The sequence below is a fragment of the Camelus dromedarius genome, chromosome X (assembly GCF_036321535.1).
Source record: "Camelus dromedarius isolate mCamDro1 chromosome X, mCamDro1.pat, whole genome shotgun sequence".
NCBI lineage: Eukaryota > Metazoa > Chordata > Mammalia > Artiodactyla > Camelidae > Camelus > Camelus dromedarius.
The window spans coordinates 111,032,083-111,050,391 of NC_087472.1; the positions used below are offsets into that span (position 1 = coordinate 111,032,083).

At 44.7% G+C, this 18,309-nt stretch overlaps 1 protein-coding gene across 5 annotated transcripts in view; it reads left to right on the forward strand.

Moving 5' to 3' along the window:
• The window catches only part of LOC105091671 (neuroligin-4, X-linked), a 302,749-nt gene that overhangs the window by 14,896 nt on the left and 269,544 nt on the right, over positions 1-18,309 (forward strand). The gene's annotated exons all lie outside the window — the stretch shown is intronic.

Below are 18,309 nucleotides of genomic sequence, written 5' to 3' on the forward strand. Positions count from 1 at the left end.
ACATTTCCTGAGGCTGTATTATCCACAGGACAGAACCCCACCCCCCCCAAAAAAATGATGTGTGAGAGCTGGGTGCGCACAGCAGAGCATGGACCATTCTCAAAGTGGTAGAGCACATGCGTAGCATGCATGAGGTCCTGGGTTCAATCCCCAGTCCCTCCTCTAAAAATAAATAAGTAAACCTAATCACCCCCCCCCCAAAAAAAAAGCACAAAGAAGCAGCTTGCTTCTGTGTTTAATTTCTCATGTCCTAGGTCCAATGTGAAGGAAAATAACAGCTTAATTGGACATTCATGAGTCTTTTAAAAATAAAGGCGGGTCATTGGGGCATATAGATGAACTGTTAGAAGTCAGGTTACTTTATGATTTTCAGATGGAGATGATGGACTTAAATTTTGGCCTCTTCCAACAGCACAGGCTATTAGAGTTAGTAAGCAAAGAGATGATCTGATAAAGGATGGGGGAGTTAGCCAGGAGCCTTGGGGAAAGGAAGGCTACCTGCCCTCGAGGCTGCCAGGGATGTCACCGTGTCCCAGTTTTAAGCCAGCAGGCTGGGTCTCTCTGCTGCAGCAGGACCAGCAAACACATCCACGTGCGTCTAAATTTACCCACATGCCACGCTTCCGCGGTGCCCAGCCCTGGAACAGTTCAGATCACTGTACGAGAATGATTTGGAGCTGGTGTTGTTAGAGAATCAGAACCCTGGGCAAGTCGAAGACACTCTGAGGATAAAAAAAACAAATGTAAAACACAAGGCAGAACCCTGATTTGTGGACTGACCTTTGCCTCGCAGCACAGAGCTGAGGGCTGCAGGATCCCTCAGCAGGCGGGTCAGGGGAACGCATCCCTCGCTGGGGTCTAAGGTCATGCAGACCCAGGAGGGACCGTCACACTTACATGGAGTCAAACAGCAGCTCAAGGTGTGGACAAAGGACGGATCATGCAGAGATACCAGGATGGCCAAACAGAAAGGTGGAGAAATCTGAATTTGTTAGCGTCAGCCAGCCAGCCTCAGTGAAAGGGTGATTGGTGGCTGAGCTGTGAACGATGCAACACATGAAAAAAAAAAAAAAAAAAAAAACAGGACGAGGAAGGAGCATCATATTTCCTATCCTGGGAAAAACACTGTCTCGGCTCCCATCTCCTGACATTCTGGGCTCATCGCAGAAATCAGTCAGCAGCGTGTTAGGGGAATCAGCGTGTGCTTCACACATCGCTTGGCTTAGAACTTGTGCTGCGCTGATTCTGCTAAAGTGATTTCACAGATCAACTTAATGTCCATGAATCTGTGTGATAATTTTATCGATTGGAAAGTCTCCCTGTGATGCATAACAAGAATCAGCTATTAAAATGTATCAAAAGTATGTGAAGTCATATAAACAAGCATGTGTATTCATTTCACAAGATTGGGGGGGCGTTGCTGTTGTTGAGACGACTATGTCTTCCCACGTAACGGTCGATGCGTCTTCCAGTTTCTCCTGAGGATGCCAGGAAGTGTCCTCTTACTGGCGGGGATTTCCCGGCAGCACTTGTCCCTAAGGACGTCCTAGGCAGCCACTGATGGGGGCGGCAGGTGGCTCCCTCTGGGTCTCGTGGGTCCTGGAGGTCCCACCAGAGGGGGTCCGAGTGGAACACAGCTGTTTTTCCTCTTCGAGTCGGACAGTCCTCCAAACTTCCTCGACAGGGAAGCAAATCCTCTCTTTCAATTAAGAACAGTATTCAAATACATACTATACACAATTTTTTTTTTAATATTTCACTTTATGGGGTCAGGGAGAGGATGCCATGATTCCAGGAAAGCATGTGTTTTTGTCCGCTTTTAATTCCAGGAATATGAAAATGAGCTTAAACCATTCCTGAATCACCCCTAGTAAGCGTAAAGCATAGTTGGTTGAAGTATGTGTGATAAAATAAGAAAATAATTTAGAACTGCAGGTTGTGAGGACTTGGAAGAAACTGACTCACTGTTTGTATCCCCTTGTTCACACACAAAGAAACTGAGTCACGCAGAGATGCAGTGATTTATCCCCGACTGCGCAGCTGGTCGGGACTTTCAAAACACCGTTCTTGAAATGAAGACCGAACACCTGTCATTTCAGGGTTTGCTCGCTCTGTTTTGGCCAGTTTATGAGAAGCTTAAGAAACCCGAGGCGTCCTCAAACAAGTTACTAAAACAAAGCGAGTGATTTCATTTTCAAAACCTACTTTTCTTTCTTTGGCACAGCAGAGATTTCAAAAGATCACGTCGTTCTGACAAAAAGAACTCGGGGAGAGAACTGGGGTGGGGTGGGGGGCGAAATTCCAAAACTGAAAGCAAAACTTGTTACTTGGAAATCAAAAAAAAATTTTTTTTCTGACTTACTTTGAAATCAACTGACCTGCTTCTGGTCTTCCTTTTCTCTTGATGCTTAATCAGTATCTGTGAGAACCGGGCGCCTCTGCATTTTTTTTTGCAACGTTACTTAATTGCACTTGCGTATCCCACCTGGCCGTGCTTCGCCCGTTCCTAGGAGGGGGTGCAACTTTTTCAGGCATGCTGTCTCCCCTCTCCAGACAGGATTTCGTTCAAGGTGGGACCTTTGTATCTGCTGTCTCCGCAAACACGAGTGGATTTTACTTCTCCATCCGTGTCTTTCCAGTCCTGGGAGATAGAATCCTGAGGAAAGAAATAACCACCATCCCTTAAATTTTAAAGACCACCAGAGGGGTGGCGGGGTGGTTCCTCTTTCTGGTGAACACAGGGGTCTTCATCTGTGCAGAGGGGGCGAAGGCAGAGCAGCAAGGTCAGTCAGTTCACAGGGGCTGGTCTGTGAGTGTCCGGTCACATTGAGGGCTTTCCACGGCCACTGGGGACTCTCCAGTAGAGAAGCCGACTTGGGGAAAGCTGTATTTTAACGGTGATTCACTTGCATCTGAGGGCTGAATCCAGAAGGACACAGAAGTGAGGATAAGGTGTTGCTGACTTACTATGAGCTGAACGATCTGTCCTGTGCATCAACAGAGTCCACTCCTGACCCCTGTATTTTTGGATAATGGTCTGTTGTCACGTGCATCTGAGGAGCCTGGAGTGTTAATCGGGTCACAGCTTTTATCGAGATGCTCTGCTCCATCACGGCTGTTTAATGCTTTTTACTCTAAGCCACTGAAAGACTTGAGCACGGAGACGGGGGTGAAGATCTCTTTGTGTCTGAGACCACCCCCACCCCCAACACCTCCATTTTCCATGATGTGTTATAGTGAATGCCCTTGAAATGTATCCCTTCTTATTTTGGGGAGAAGCGTTTAAAATGTTCAACTTGGCTGTTGCTGCTTTTTCTACGTGGGGCTTTGGTACCACGAGATTCAAGCCAGGAGCTCATGCTTCTGTGGGATGGAACGTTTCAGAGTGGGACGGTGGCAGCCCTGCCTCCCTGGGATTATAAGGCTGACCCTGATTCGTACATGTTAGTTTTACAAAATAGAAACCTTTTTTCTTGAGGGCACTTTTGCAATACAGGCAGACTTGGTTTTATTGCACTTTACAGAAAGTGCATTTTTTTTTTAAATATGTATATATACAAATTGAAGGTTTGTGGTAACCCCCTGGGGACCAAGAGTCTGTCTGCATCATTTTTCCGACAGCGTTTGCTCACTTCATGTCTGTGTCACATGGTAGTAATTCTCTCAGCGTTTCAACCTTTGTCATTATGGTTATATTTGTTACGGTGACCTGTGATCGGTGATCCTGGATGTGATGTCTGTGCTATGCTGAAGGCTCAGAGAATGGTCAGTAACTTTTAGCAATAAAGTATTTTTTAATGAAGGTCTGAACATGTTTTTTTAAGACACAATGCTATTACACAGCTTAAAAGACTCCGGTCTAGTGTAAACATAACTTCTATATCCATTGGCAAGCCAAAAAATTCGCGTGACCGGCTTCACACAAATGGTCTGGAAGCAAAGCTGCCGTATCTCCGAGGGTATGCCTGTACCGCTTTTATTTTTAAAAAACGCACTTTGATTGAAAATAGTTCTAGATTTACCAAAAACATCGTAAAGATAGTCCAGAGAGTGTCTGTTGTCCCGACATCCAGTCACTGTCTGATAGGACTACGAGACAGCTGCTGAAACCGAGCCATGAGACTGGCACAATCCTGTTAACTAAACCGTACACTCTGTGTGGATTTCACTGATTTTTTTAACCTAATGATGCTTTTTTTGTTTTTTTTTTTTTTTCGGTCCTAGGTTCCCATCCAGTATATTACATTGCATTTATTATTATTATTTTTCAATCCAGCAGACTTTGTTCCCCACATTGCATTTAGCTCTGATGTTTCTTTTTCTGTCTAGTCTGTGACCTTGTTTTCCATGAGTTTAATACCTTCATGTTATTATGTAGAAAGTCCCCTAGTTGGGGTCTGGTCTGTCTGATGTTTTCGACTGGGGTCTGTGTTTGGGGGAGGAGAGCCATGAATATAAATGACCTTCCTCATCCTGTCCAGGGCACGTCCTATCACCATGTTGATGTTGACCGTGATTACCAGGTTGAGGGGCAGCGTCTGCTGGGTTTTTGCGCCGTCACACCCCACCTTCACCTTTTCACAGTCTGTTCTTTGGAAGCGAGTCACTTAAAAGTGCCCTCAAGGCGGGGAGCATCCAATGATGGAATATTGGCATCAGTTTTTTATTTATTTTTTTTAGAATTTCCCCTCTGAGGAAGATCTATCCTTCCTGCCACCCTTTATTTACTGATTCATTCAGTTGTTCCTTTATGTCTGTACAGAGTCATGGATATTTAGTTTGTACTTGACGTACCACAGTCCAAACCTGCCCTGCTGTTGCTTTGTTATTTATTGTACTTTGTGGCTACAGTTTGGACACATAGACATCTTTGCCTTTTGATAACTGGAAAAGCAGAGAACCCTACCTGGTAGAACCACTAGAGGAAAACTTCCATCCAGGGTTTGGACCAGGGAGGAGGAGTCTATTCTTGGAAACACCAGATGTGACTCTGCTGTTTCACTCAGACTCTTGCTTGTGTCTGTCAGCTCTGCTCACCCCGCTGTCTCCAGGGTGTTTACCTTACAACCTGCCAGTTTCCATCAGGAAGTCTCAGTGGACGGGCAGAGCTCACAGTGTTCTTCACGGTCTCTCATTGCATTCATCTGTAGCTTTGTGTGTGTGTGTAAGTGCAGGAAACAGAATGCCCATCTTGCAGCTTGAGGTTGGCATGGCACTCACTCCTTCCCACACCTCATCGGAATATTTTTCTATAAAGAGGCACAAAGTTCAGGGAAGTTTTACTGACCAGAGACTTCTCCCTGGCACCCTGTCCAGTTTTCAGATCTCCATGACCATGGCCATGTTTTCATCATGATCAATATTTGAAAAAGTAATTTCATCCTCTTAACATTACCCTGTGGGTTTTAATATAAAATTTTAATATGCACACCGTGGTTATCACTTAAGTGTTTCTTAAGAAGAAGTGTTCCTTTTTGAATTCTGGTAATGGGATCCATTTAATGAATAAGTCATAGACGCACACTGCAGCCTTTTCAAGGAGATTTTAGGGACAGTGTGTTTTTCTTTACAAAGAAGGACCGAGGAGTGTTACAGGAATATAGAAGTTTTGAGGAAAAAAAATGTAAACAACAATTTTTGTTCCATAAGCCAGTGGTTAAGCAATTTGTATAATTTCTGTCAGAATTTACTGAATGTTTTAATTATCTCAATATTTTAGTTATTTATCTACATCTTTATCTGTATATGTGTGTGTGAATACATATATATAAAACTATATGCATATTCCACTTGTATCTGTATTATCTGTACCATCTATATTGTAACCACATCTATAACTAAACCTATATCATATTATTCCTACCTATATGCATGTCTGAATTATTTCCATATTTATATTTTATCTATAACCATATCTTTCTTTATGTACCTCTTATATAAGATCTGTCTGTACCCATGCCACTTAGAACTTAACATTTTCCCTAATATTGTAACAAAATTTAGGATTATTACAAATCCTTATAAGCATTATTTTTCATAATTAATTTTTTCAAGGAGGTTATGTCTTACATTATGTAATCATTTATTTAGTATTTTTTCCATTCTAGGTTATTACAAAACATTGAATATAGTTCCCTGTTCTATATATTAGGACCTTGTTGTCTACCTATTTTATATATAGTAGTTTGTATCTCTTAATCCCAGACTCCTAGTTTATTGCTTCCCACTCTTCCCCTTTGGTAACCATCAATTTGTTTTCTATGCCTGTGAGTCTGTTTCTGTCTTGTAAATAAGTTTATTTGTACTATTTTTCAGATTCCACTCATGTGATATTTGTCTTTCTCTGACTTCACTTAGAGTGACAATCTCCAAGTCCACCCATGTTGCTGCAAATGGCATTATTTCATTCTTTTTTATGGCTGAGTAGTATTCCATTGCATAAATATACCACAACTTTTTTATCCAGTCATCTGGGTTGATGGACATTCAGGTTGTTTCCATGTCTTGGCTACTGTAAATAGTGCTGCTGTGAACACTGGGGTGCAGGTGTCTTTTCAAATTAAGAGTTTCTTCCAGATATGTACCCAGGAGTGAGATTGCTGGATCAGAGAGTAAGTCTATTTTTCACTTTTTAAAGAACCTCCTTACTGTTCTCCATAGTGGCTGCACCAATTTGTGTTCCCACCAGCAGTGTAGAGGGGTTCCTTTTCCTCCACACCCTCTCTAGCGTTTATTATTTGTAGTCATTTAGATGATGACCATTCTGACTGGTATAAGGTGTTACCTCATTGTAGTTCTGATTAGCATTCCTCTGATAATTAGCAATATTGAGTATCTTTTCATGTGCCCGTTGGCCATCTGTATGCCTTCTTTGGAAAGATGTCTGTTTATATCCTCTGTCCATTTCCTGATTGGGTTGTTTGTTTGTTTTTTTGATATTGAACTGTAGGAGCTGTTTGTGTATTTTGGAAATTGAGCTTTTGTTAGTTGCATTGTTTGCAAAGATGTTCTCCCACTCCATAGGTTGTCTTTTTGTTTTGTTGATGATTTCCTTTGCTGTGTAAAAATTAAACAAGTTTGATTATGTTGCATTTGTTTATTTTTTCTTTTATTTCCTTTGCCTTAAGGAGACTGACCTAAGAAAATATTGCTACAATTTATGTCAGAGAACGTTTTGCCTGTGTTCTCTTCTAGGAGTTTCATAGTGTCATGTCTTACATTTAAGTCTTTAACCCATTTTGAGTTTATTTTTCTATATGGTGTGAGGGAGCATTCTAACTTCATTGATTTACATACAATTTCTTTATTTTTTTTGACATGTAGAGTGTTTCTATAGCTTTACACTTATATTTTATTTTCAAATCCTGTGTATGTAAATCCCACATTCTTCATCTAAGAGGCTTTATTTATTTAGTTTTGTAGATTTTTGTGTACTATTTTGATTTGTAAACTTAATTTTTCTTTTTTAATTTTGTGTTGTGCTTGGAATCTATGGGATATTTTACTATTGAAAATTTCAAGTACTTGCAAGAATAAAAAGAGGAAAGAAAATGGAATAAGGCACCCCCAAGTACGCATCACTCAGACTCCGCAGCTGAGAACGCACACCCTAAAGTGTAATCTTTCCTATTTAACCTCATCCAGGGAGAAGGAATAGCTCAGTGGTAGAGCGCGTGCTTAGCGTGCACGAAGTCCTGGGTTCAATCCCCAATGCCTCCTCTAAAATTAAATAAACAAACCTAATTACCTCCCCCCCAAAACAAATAAATAAAAAAAATATATATTAACCTGATCTTTTTCTCCCGTTGTCACTGTGGCCACTTGTAATGCATCTAACAATATGTCAGTGTATTGCTTTAAAATATGAGAATTTCCCATGTAACCACTGTATCTTTACTTACCCACAATTCCTCAGTGTCATCAACTCTCAAGTTATAAAAGTCAAAGATGAATTTTTTTAATTAAAATTTAATTTAATCTTATGTATTTTTTAAAAATTAGAATACAGTTACAATGTGTCCGTCTCTGGCGTACAGCACAATGTCCCAGTCATGCATATACATGTATACATTCGTTTTCATATTTTTGTGAATGGTTTTCCAGCTCTCGCAAGGTCTGTGTGTTGCAGGAGGTTGATGTGTCTTTGGAGCTTCTTTTCCTGGGCCTGTCTCCCTCTCCATCTTTCTCATACAGATTCTTATTGCAGAAACGACTATTTCTTTTTCATCCTATAGAAAAGTAGGTTGTGGCATCAGCAAAATGCAGTACTCAAGTTATTTTTAAAAGAACGTGAGTGTTTTCCATAGCACTCAGGCTCAGCGCACCAGCTCCTTAGGGAGGAAGCACTTACCTGGGGCAGAGCTGTTTCATACGGCCGTGTGTTTGTGTGTGTGTGTGTGTGTGTGTGTGTTTGTGTGTGGGGGTGCCCTCTGGGATTACTGGATCTCGTTTTACCTGGTACCCACAGTGCTGACGAGAGGGAGAGATGGGGAGAGTTGGAAGGTAACCTCTTTTCCATCATTGCACACACAAAAGCTGCAAGTTTTTCCCCTTTGCCAACTCATACTAAACCGAATTGCATCAGTTGGGTTGAAGTCTGGGCTGTGGATTCTGTTTACAAAAATACAGACCAAACTCTTGGTTTGTTCTCTACTCCCTCCTGAACAGTTTTATTGAGATTTAATGGACCTATAACATTGTGAGTGTAAGGTGTACAATGTGATGATTTGATACATTTATATGTTGCAAATCAGTTACCACCATCTCCTTCCTAACACCTCCATCATGACACGTGGTCACCATTTCTTTTCCGTGGTGAGGATGTTGAAGATGTGCTCTCAGCAATTTTCACGTCTATGAGACACTCCTGTTAACTGCAGTTACCATGCTGTCCATTAGACCCCAGAATTTACTCATCTTCTAACTGGAAGTCTGTGCCCTTTACCTAACATCTCCCCCTTTTCCTCCACTCCCCAGCCCCTGGCCACCACCATTAATATTCTCCGTTTCTAAGTTTATTTCATCCTTCAGCACAATAGCATCCAGCCTTGGGGTACATGACTGCCTATTTGAGAAAAAAAAAAAAGATACTTATAAGATATTTACCTTGTAGAGCAGAATGAAAGAAACAACGTATCAACCTCTCAAAAAAAAAGAGTCTTGCTAGGAACAGCAAGATGTGCCCTACTTATACGTGTCTGTGCATCCTTGATAAACCCAACGTCTATAACATAGATTAGTGATGTTAAACTAATTGGTAGCAGATCATTGGAATTTAATACGGAACTGTGCGATAGAGAATTTTGCAATCTAGTAAGTGCTGAAGAAGATTGGAAAATGTGATTTGATTTACTCAGGTGTGTGGTGGGATTACATCTTTGTTAAAAACAAGATGTGTTCGCCTTCACACTCCTGGTGTGGGGGCTGGTGCAGCTTTTCGGGAGCTGGCTGTCAGCTGTTTAGCGAATCCCTGGATTCAAACGTCTGGATGCCTATGGCCCTTCCATCCCATGGAGGCAAAATCCATCCCGTGAGAGCAGGACCTCTGTTATAAAATGAGGGCCAGCCAGGGCAGGCCTTACGCAGGGGATTTCACTGTCTTTAGGGTTCTGTTAGTCCGTGATGCATGACAGGCAAGACCAGGAAAATTGGGCAAACGATATGCAATGAGAAGTCGTAACTGTATCATTTCAGACGTTCTTCTGCAAAGACTCGGCGTTATGAATTGTATCGGTTGTAAATGTGAATGACGAGGATGTTTGGGGACGGTCATGATCATTGCCCGTCATCGCAAAGGAAGAAGGCATCGATCTGTGTTAAGGGGGAGCTTTAGAGAAAGTTTAAAAAGAGAAACGAGAACAGAAAAATCCCCGATAAGTATCTTTCAGAACAAAGTGCCGGGCGAAACGCAGCGAGCTTATCTGAAATGGGGCAGAACCGCACTGCGATTGAGAGCTCGCTGGGTGGGAAGACAGGATGTGAACAATCAGATGCACAGGACGTGCTTTTCACTTCTGCAGACGAGCACAAGTTGGCGAGAGCTGCCTGTAACTCAGAAGTTACCAGCATCGCTGGGAACGGCACGAACGGGCTGCTCGGAGGATTTAAGCCTGTGTTGTATTTTCTGAACTGTTCCCTGGATTGATTAAAATTAGGTCCTTCAGCAAAATAGCAAGTCTTAACAGTCTATGAGTGAATACAAGATGGATTTATATGGGGGAAAAGTGTGTTTTTCACAGAGGTACTGTTAACCTCGGCGACTCAAAAATAGTATCATTCACCCAGAATGAATGCAGTTTAAGATTTGTCAGAAGTGACTGCAGAATAGGTCACTTTGTATTATTGTCTTTAATTTCTGTAATAAATGGGCACCTTTTACGTTTTTTATGATAAAAGGATTATGCAAAAACAGTGATTTTTATTCAGATGGTAATAAAACAGCAGTACATTCCTGTGTTTCATTTAAAGTGCTGACATCAGCTCCGAAATTGTTCCTGAAAGTCTGCATGACTCACACCAGCGAATTATTAGGATTTTGATTCTGTGCAGTTGGATCATAAACATGCAGGCTGTTCTTTCTCTATACACCCGCCTTCAGTATTTATGTTTGCTACAAAGAATCGTATTTCATTGTTTTCGCGTCGTAATTCAGACATACAAACGTTTTACTTTTTCTTGTCTACATGTTTAAGGCTTGGTCGTATTTTTGAAACGCGGATGCCGTGTCTAAAACGTTCCAGTGATAATTTTTAATTTGTTTTCAGCGTTAAAGGATAATTTTAATAATTTTACAATAAATTTAAAATTTTTATTGAATTAAAATGGTCCTAAGTGTTTGCTCCACACAGACGCTAGGCTCCAGCACGAATGGAAAGGGCAGTTTTTATTATGCAGTTACTGCAAACAGCTTTGGGGACGTGTGTGCAAATCGCCCCCACGTACAGTTCGGTTGCTGTTGTCCCCAGGTTTCTGGTGGATGCGTGTGTGAGTGTGAGTTCTGCAGGCAGCATACACCAGCCCTCCTTCTTCGTCCTGATGCAGGTGTGCAGAAGGCGGTCTTTGTATGATGAACAAAATACCCGGTTGAAAGTAAACACATCCAGCCAGTCTTCAGAATCTTCCGGTTCCAGAATTCCCATCCAAATGCATGTGTGTGTGATAGAGAGAGAGAGAGAGAGAGATTGATTGACTGGTCTAGACCAGTTTTCTTGTTCTGTTTCAGTCTAACACTAAAAACAAAAGCCAACAATTCGTGACCCTGCCATCCCATTTTACGACTAAACCCAGCAAGGGGGGTTGAATTATGTTTCTTGAAAACGTGTCCTCCAGTCCTAACAGCCCCCAGGACCTCCAAACATGGCTTGTTTGAAAGCAGGGTCTTCTGCAGACGCAGTTAAAATCAGGTCATTAAGGTGGGCTCTGAGCCCATGGGACTGGTGTCCTCTGAAGAGAGGAAGACGCCCCGTGAAGACGCAGACGTGCGCAGCGGGACACCTGGCGAAGGCAGAGGGACAGCCGAGGGCAGGACAGTGTGACCGCGGACGCAGAGACTGGAGGGGTGCGGTTACAAGGAGCGGACCACCGTTGATCACCAGCAAGCCTCCCAGACCTAGAAGACCCCAGAAGGATGCCGCCCCCTGCACAAGAGGCTTCAGACGGAGCGAGGACCTGCAGCACCTTGCTTTAGGACTTCTGGCATCCAGAATACATTCCTGTTCTTTTCAACTGGTCCTTAGTTCCAGCAGCTCTGGAGCTCTCCTACTGCAAAATGCGCAGATCACTCTAGGATTAGCCAAATGGCAACAGCCAGTCTGGGGTCGAGCTGGGTGAAGTGCAGACTCCCCACCGCCCGCCCCAGCTCTGTGCACATTCTCAGCCTTGCCCTGTTTCTCCGACACATTCCTGCATCTGGGGGACGCTGGTCTTCCACGAGCGGCTCCGTTGCATCGTGATTGTAAGGATGCCACGCGTTCTGGGGGTGGAGGTGGGATCCCCTTTTTAATCACAGTCTTTGGAACGGAAACAGCTTCGTTTACCCCTCGAGGGTAAAATGAGTGGGTTGGACCCATCTCCAGGCCCTTTCCTCCAAGTCTCATTCTGCCTGATTGGAGAGCTGTGATCATGGTAATTAAGACTCTTGATGTGAATACCGTTCGTTTTGAAGCGTGATTAGTGATGCCACGTGCTCCGTGGGTTTTTCTGAATGAACGTCACAGGGACTCGGTGCATCGTGGGGGGCACGTTGGAAAGAGGGGGCGGTTGGCACTCGGAATTGTGTCATTTAAAACCAATTCTGGGCGGATCGACCTGCCAAAGGGCATCTAACCTGTCGAAAGTCCAGATCACGAACCACAGGGTGGCATTCCCGGGATGAAAATCAAAACTGCACTAAAATTAGGTCGCCAGGTTTTGTCTTTCCCTCTCCCTTTTCCTGTGGTGTCTGGTGGTGAGGAAAAGTGAGGGGCACCGCTGGTTTTTCTGCAGGATGCTTTGCACTGAGAGCTTCTCCTGGGTGGGAAACGGAAGCCAGGGTGCAGATGCTGAGCCTTTCTCCTGTTTGTGGGCACGAGAGGGGACGTCCTGTCCCGTTAGTCATGCCTTCTCTCCTCCGTCCCCCTAGGAGCGGTTCCTTGACCTTTATCAAGTGGATGAATAGGAGCTTTTTAAATCTCCCAGGCGGCGTGAATGTCAGCCCCTTGAGAAGCACAATTGTGTGTTTAACACTCTGAGTGCCTCTTGCCTGGCGGGCGCTGGGCGGCCCTTGGCGGGTGGATGAGGAAGAGACACCAGCTCCGTGGTGGGGTCTGTGGTCCCCGGGGAGGACGGAGGCACATCTCAGACATGACCCAAGTGCCTGTGACATCCTTACTTTAATGAAGGTGGCAGAGTCACAGTTTATGGAGCTGGGCGCACAGGAAGATGAGCGAATGAGAGAGCTGGTTCCCGTCTTCTTGCTGAGATTTTCCATCCGTGGCTTCGGGGCTAAATTCCCGTCCGTTTTATTTCTGACCTCCTCAGAATAATACTGTTGGGGAGTTGGTTCCTGGAAAAAAAAGTGTTAAGTCCCAGATCTTCACTGCTTTTGAAGGAGGTCATTGAGGGCACTGTTCCTCCACACAGAGCATCTTGTTAAACCAAGACCCCTGGGGTCCACCCATCAGAGTTTCTGAGTCAGTGGATCCAGCACGGGACCCGATACCTTCGCACGTGAACCTGCTTGCTGCTCGTGGTCTGGGGGTCATCGTCTGAGGACCCCTGCTTTCACCCCCTTTTCAGGTTGTCTTTCCACAGACGACCTGTTTCATTTTCGGCTTCGATGTCCTATGTTGGCCTTTCCTGTTCGGAGGGTGGTGTCAACACCTCCGGGTCGCATCGTCCGCTTTCGACGTCCTGTCTCGCTCTGCTGGTTTACGAGTCATCTTCGTGTGTGCAGGTTCCCGGTCCATTCAGGCCAGTGCATGTTTATTGCGCTTGGACCATGTGCTCTACACGGAGGGATGTGAAGATTGGCAACAACCACCATAAAATCCAAGGGACCCAAGGGCGCTTGGACCAGACAAAGGGCTGGTTGTTCCAGGCTGCACAGAGCTCCTCCTGCTTCAGAGGATGAGAAACCCCTGAGCAGAGCATCATTCGTTCATTCATTCACTTGATTCTTTGATCACCATGTGCTCACATCTTATTTTGAGAAGGTCACCTTGCTAGATACTGCAGGACATAGAAACATAGACGAGGTGCAACCCCTGATCCAGTGAGGTCACTTTCCAACTGCGTCGCTGGTGCCGTCCAGCTGTAAACGGGGAGACGCAGTTCGATGGAGGTGTGAGGGCACTTCTGCTGTGCGCCACGGGTCACACAGTCCGAGCCTGCTGCCCTGGGGAAGGAAGGGGACCACGGCAGGGTGCTCGTGCTTCTTGGAAGCTGCTCTGCCACCCAAGCGTTTCCACAGGAGGTGGCTGGTGCGCTGTGTCTCAGAGGACGGACAGGATTTTGTCTCAGAAGGGGAGAGGGAGTAAATACAGGGGTCAGCAAGTGTTGGGGGAAGGCGTGGGCTGAGTCCGTGCTGCTGCGTGTGGCGAATTAAATTGAAGCTGGAGCATTTTAGCTGAAAGCCAGTTGATATGATGCTGGGGGCAGCGGAGAGCGCAGAAAGGAGGTGTTTGCGGAATGTCAGCTTTGCGGTGACAAGCGTGACGGAGGCAGGGAGCAGTGACGGTGCACGGTGACGGCACGAGGCTAATTGCATTGTTATTTAAGATCGCGTGATGGTGGAGGCTGAGGAAAGGCAGCTGCTTTGACGCGCCCCGGAGGCCCTGGGAATATGGCAGTGGCAGGACCTGGCATCCTGTTGGGCACAGAACAAGCCACGGAAGGAGCCCCCAGAAGTTGGGGTTATATTTTGGGGGTCACTTTAATGACGGGGAGAGGGAAGGTTCAGAAGTTGAGCAGGCAGGTCAGCGTTGTCCGATAAAACACTGTCAGATCTGGGAGATGGACAGGGAACCTGTTCCTTTTTCGCTGATGTTCAGGAAATGGACAGACTTCAAAAGATGATCCGTTGTTCACCCCACCTACTCTCTTACTGTTACTGTTTTCCTTCCTGAAACTGGTCTCACATCTTCATTATCAAGACCTTCTCAAGCATTCTCATCGTCTTTCCAAAAAAACCTATTTAGGCCCTAACCCATAAGCCCTGAAGGAACTCTTCATACGAAACATTTATTTACTCTCTCCCCCTCTCCTGCTTTCTGTTGGGCAGCACCCCCGGCCCCCACTGGTGGTCCAGCTCTCCGCGGGAGCGGCCAATCCCTCAACAGAGCCCACATCCTCCTTGGATTGTGTCCGTAGCCTCCGACATGTTCATTGTCTGTCTGATGGGGCTTTTGCCCTCCTTGAATTCCAGAACTCTCCTCTCTAGCCTTTCTGTTCTTTCAGTTAACTCTTTGTGACTCTTCTGCGTCTTCAATTATGTGCTGCTCCCTAAATTCCAGCTTCGAGACTATCCCACATCACTTTGGATCGCCTCCCTTCCACCCAGGAGACCCACGTGTCTCTACTTCCTGCCCTGAATTCTCTCTCAAGCTCCACCCAGCCTTTCCCGTTGCGTTTTGGACAAACGTCTCCCGTGTTCTCTGCCAAAAACTTGTCCAAAGTCGATTCACTCTCTTTCTCACCAAGCTTGCTCTGTTCTCTGCATTCTGTTTCCCCATGAATGGCATCTTCCCTACACAGTCCCTCCCCTTGCTCTCTGAATCTCCTGTCCTCATTTTGTCCCCAGTATCAATTTCCAGGTCTTAACGATTTCCCCAGCAGAGGTACCTCCTCCACTTTCCTTGATCATCTTTCACTTTATCTTTTATTTTATTTTTAATGATTTTTCATAACGTCCTGTCTAGCCTTTCACACTCTTCGATCTATTTTTCAAATCTATTCCCTGTTCTAACATCTTAAACAATAGGTTGCATAAAACAGCTATCCTATTCAGGAACCGCCCACAAGCATCCGTCTGCGTACTTCCTGGTGCATCTAAACCGAGCATGGCTGGGAGGCCCTGCACTTGGTTTTTTTTTTTTTTTTTTTTTTTTGCTCTCTCTTAATTCTTCTCACACTTTCTTTCGACCTGAGATACACTTATATTCCCCTCTCCCGTATTATTTGGGAAAAACACTCCTTTATTTCTCCTTTACACGCTCAACCATACTACTGAAAACACATGTAGGATTTTTTTTTCCCCGCCACACCAAGCCATTCTCCAGGACACCAGCTGGGTGTCCTACGATTCAGTCCCATTTGACAATAACTGGAGTTGGTGAAGACCCTACAGGTTAGGGACTCAGACTTAAGACTGCTCCCCTGCCCCTACTTCAGACGCCAACTGCCAACAGCAGGTCCCCCCAGATTATTCACAACTTGGCTACCAATCGGAGGTTCCCATGATTCCATCATCTGCTAGAACAGTTCATAGAAGCCAGGGAAACACTTCTGTAATGGTTTCCAGTTTATTTGACAATAAAGAACATGATACAGGAGACAGATGAACTGTAAGATGAAGAGATACAGAGGGTGAAGTCTGGAAGCACCCTGAGCTCTGTGCTTCGGGGATTTTTATGGCAGCCTCGTCATGTAGGCTTTAGCAGTCGTGAGCTCAATCCGCAGCCCCTCCCCCTTTTCTAGAGGATTGGGGGGTGGGGCGGGCCGGGGGGTGGTGAGGCTGAAAGTCCCAACGTTCTAACTATGGCCTGGTGTTTCTGGTGATCAGCCACTGTCCTGAAGCCATTCAGGAGTCCACCCAGAGTCATCTCATTAGAACGAAACACACCCAGGGCATTCCAGGGGATTTGGGACTCTGAGTTAGGAAGCAGGTTCCAAGGTCAAAATATTGTAATGAGAGATGCTCCCGGCGCTCTCATTGCCTGGGAAATTCGAGGGGACCTAGGAGCCCCATGGCAGGAACCGGGGCAGGCACCTATATATGCATTTTCCATTATTTCACTCAAAGACATACTTTGTGCATCACGTGGGGCCAAGGTTGCCTTCCGCCCACGCCTTCCTCCCCCTTGGATGTGCATCACTGGCGATCGTCTTTGGTGACAATCCGCTTCCACCGGAGGACCCCGGCCGCCGGATACTTCCAACTGTGTGGACTGTAGTCGCTGACTTCCCACGTTTCAGTTTTCTCCCCTGTTACGAGGGTTATGAAGAGAGTTCTTACCTCTAGCGACGTTCACAAAGTAAATAAGTCAGTGGAGCTTCTAAAGGACCTTAACCTCTAGGCACGGAACAAGCACTGGCGCTTGCGTCTTCCTAGTGTCTGTCTTTGACCTTGTGTTCCTCCTTCTTTGCCTAAAATATTTTACAAAGCGTGGCTTCATATTACACTTGGGCTACGCCCCCCAAATTCCTTTCGGTGACCCCCTCTTTGGCTTTACAGAAGGAGCGTCTTTTCTACCCCCCAGTTCCAGCCCATCTCGTTCTCTGATGATGGCAGTGCTGGTGTACCAGTTGCCTTTGGGTTTTGTGACCCAACTCGGCAAGTGAGGGCACAGCGCGTGCCACTCCCCGTGCCCGGACGGACCGTCCTGCCCTCTCCCCGCTTGAAGTGGGCTGCACGCTGCTCTGCTGTTTCAGATCTCTGCTGTTTCTCCTTCCTTCTCAGTTCTCACCCAAACTTGAAAGCATTCTTAGCGTTTTGTCTGTATGTGTGTGTGTGTGAGTGAGACGTGATTTATTTCTAAATGCCTGCGCATGTTTTAAAATCTTTGCCTGTATTCACATCCCTAGAGTTTTTACAAATTTTTCTTCTGTATTTTTTTAAAGACAGTATCACAGAAAATCTTGTGTCCGATTTCTCATTCTAGTCCACGCCTAGAAAATTTAGAGGGCTACGTTTTAGGAACATTAAGGATTTTTGGAGCTTAATCATTTAAAGTCTTACATGAAACCCATAAACCTATGTTGCATCGCTGCTTTTTTGAACTGTTCACTGGATGGACGGCTGTGGTTCTTTTTCATTTTACTGTAAATATTTGGGTCAAAATTAGCAATGCAGACAAGAAAGGAATTTCTTGGGAGTTCATCAGAATTCTGGGAGGCTTTGGGACGAGAAGGATTGTGTAAAATCGATTACCTGTATTTTAGGTTACTTGTATTAAATTCTAAAGAAAATTTTTTCTCTTCATTTCTTTTTTCTCTTGGATTTTCATCATGCTAAAAATTAAACAATCCAGAAAATTGGGAGTAAATCCAAGACAGAAACATACGTTTTATTAAATATGCATCTTTTCAAAAACGAATGTAGTTTGGAAGATTGTTCTGTTTGAGAGAAAGGAGATAAAATCTGGGTTGGAGAAATTAGGGTGCAAATTAAGGTGATTTATGTTAATTTGAACATTTAAATACACATCTAGAAATATCCACGGTGACGCTGCTAAAACTTAGAGATAACTTCCCTTTTCTTTTCATCTGAGCGGGCATTTTTATTTGTAGCCACTCGCAAAAGTCCATCAAAATTAAACGTGTCCCTCCCATTTTTCTTTTAGAATGTTAGCACGTCATTGTGACTCAGAGGAAAACTTAATACATGGTGGCTGGTGCAAGTTCTTTTTCTTCTTAATTTAAATGTGTCTGGAATAGCTTTGGGCTTTAAAAATAAGTTTAATAGTTTCCTGTTGGTGTGCAACTAGATGTAGACGTTGGTGATAAGTGAGGTCAGATTCTTGGGAGTCCTTAGCTGTGACCTTGGCACAGACTCCTTCAGGACCTTGGACAGTCCCATGTGGTTTCCGTCTCACGGTTCCGGTGACAAATACG